Below are 2299 nucleotides of genomic sequence, written 5' to 3' on the forward strand. Positions count from 1 at the left end.
CAATCTGTAAAGAAACGGGTGCATTGCAAGAGGAGCTCTGAGGAATGAATAATAATGTTCAAGCCACAAAAAAAAAAAAAGCAAAGTACTGAAGCTAGAAACGGGTGAAAACATACTAGACTTGTTTCATCATGCTGTAAAAGGGATCTAAACCTTGACCTACTGCCCTCACTTTATCAACAGAAGATCACTGCAGTGAAGTCCTTGGGGGTGTGGTGTGGCAACCATGTATATGACTGTATCGAAAACTGCCCTTGAGCACATGGCCAAGGAAGTGATTACGAAGACACCTACGACTTACGCTCCATCAAAGTTTAAGTATGCATCGCCAGCTTGGCCCCCAAGTGGAAAGCGGTCCTCAAACTAACCCTAGCAAGAGATAAGCAGCTAATGAGGTGCATGATGGCCACCATTAAATTCCTCAGAGGCCAAGACCACGTAAACTTAGATCACTTTTTTTTTGCAGGAGGGAGAAACTTTAACACTGAAAGACACATCAGGGAGTTGGGGAAAAGAACGAGGAGAGACTTGAGGTAACATTTCCTTACGGAGTGAATAGCGGACAAGTAAAACACGCTGCGTGACGACAAAGTGAACGCTCCTAGCCTGAGAATTTCCAGAGTCTGTACAAGAATGAGAGGATAAGAGACGGTCGTGTACCAGTAGAAAACTCTCTCCTACGTGCACTTATACGTAGTGGAACACACACACACACACACACACACACACAAGAAAGAGGAAAAGCCAGAATTAGAGAAAGTTAAAATCATTTCTTGGAGGAAAAAGACGACAGGAAGTAAAGGATATATATACGAGGAGGAGGAGGAGGAGGAGGAGGAGGAGGTAAAACAGGAAGCGAGCTCCTGGAGAGAGAGAGAGAGGAGGGGTAGAAATGTCGAGAAAGAGAGGGAAATGAAGGATGAAGAAGCTGCAGAAGCTGATAGAGGTTTGGAGGGAAAATACAGAGGGGATGGGATGACGGAGGATGAGAGGAGGAACACAAGTAAGAGATGAAAGGTGGGAAAACGAAGAGAGGAATGACGGGAGCGAGGAGGAGGATGAAAGGATGACAGGGTGGGCTGGAAGATGATGAGAAGATAACGTAGGCTGGAGGACAATGAAAGAAAGGGAGGTAGGATGAGAAGATGAAAATGGATGAGAGAGAGAGAGAGAGAGAGAGAGAGAGAGAGAGAGAGAGAGAGAGAGAGAGAGAGAGAGAGAGAGAGAGAGAGAGGAGTAAATACCCCACAGAGAGAGCAGAGGGATAATAAATGATGGCGTCGACGAGGAGCCAGAGAGAGAAATATAAGTCTAAAATATATATGCAAATTAAGTTGGAATTTGTATGAAGTCTGCCAAAGCTCTGGATGTGGGGTATCCCCCGGGATACAGGTGCAGGGAAATGTTGGTGGCACGGTACACTTGCTGGAGGGAGGGAGGGAGGGAAGGAGGGAGGGAAGGAGGGAGGGAAATGTTAGTGGCAAGGTACAGTTGCAGGAGGGAGGGGGGGAAATGGTGGTGGCACGGTACAGTTACTGGAGGGAGGGAGGGAAATGTTGGTGGCAAGGTACAGTTGCTGGAGGGAGGGAGGGAGGAAGGAAATGGAGGTGGCACAGTAATGTTGCTGGAGAGAGGGAGGGAGGGAAATGTTGGCGGCACGGTAATGTTGCTGGTGGAGTACATGGGAAGGACAGATAACTGAAGTCCTAATGGTCTATGACGAGGTTATCTGCGGGAGGATAGGAAAAGGACCCAACACTACTGTGTATAGATGACGACAAGATCGGGAAGCTGTGAGGGAAGCAGTAGGAAGTGGGGTACGGAATGGAGAGGAGGAGGAGGAGGAGGAGGAGGAGAAGGAAGAGGAGGAGGAGGATATGGAGGAGGAGGAAGAGGAAGCCAACTATGAAAAAAGGGGGAAAATCTTAAAACAATGATGGCGATGACAAAGACAGCATCAACAGTGACAAACGCAAGACCTTGAAGAAGATATAAACAACAACACGCTGAAACATAACCTCTCCATTAACAACAACGCAAGACATGAGGCAACAAGGCCAAAGCATATTACCAACAGAATCTAAGACGTAATGATCGACGAGAGAGAGAGAGAGAGAGAGAGAGAGAGAGAGAGAGAGAGAGAGAGAGAGAGAGAGAGAGAGATGATCAGGAGGGGGGAAGGCAATCCTAGAGAGGATCCTTCACACTCAACATAAAGCTGAAAGAGAAAATGGGTGAAAAATCATCACCAACACCAGAAAAGAAAGAAAAGAAGAGAGAGGAAAAAAAACAGACATGA

Source organism: Panulirus ornatus, chromosome 32 (assembly GCF_036320965.1).
Source record: "Panulirus ornatus isolate Po-2019 chromosome 32, ASM3632096v1, whole genome shotgun sequence".
Lineage (NCBI taxonomy): Eukaryota > Metazoa > Arthropoda > Malacostraca > Decapoda > Palinuridae > Panulirus > Panulirus ornatus.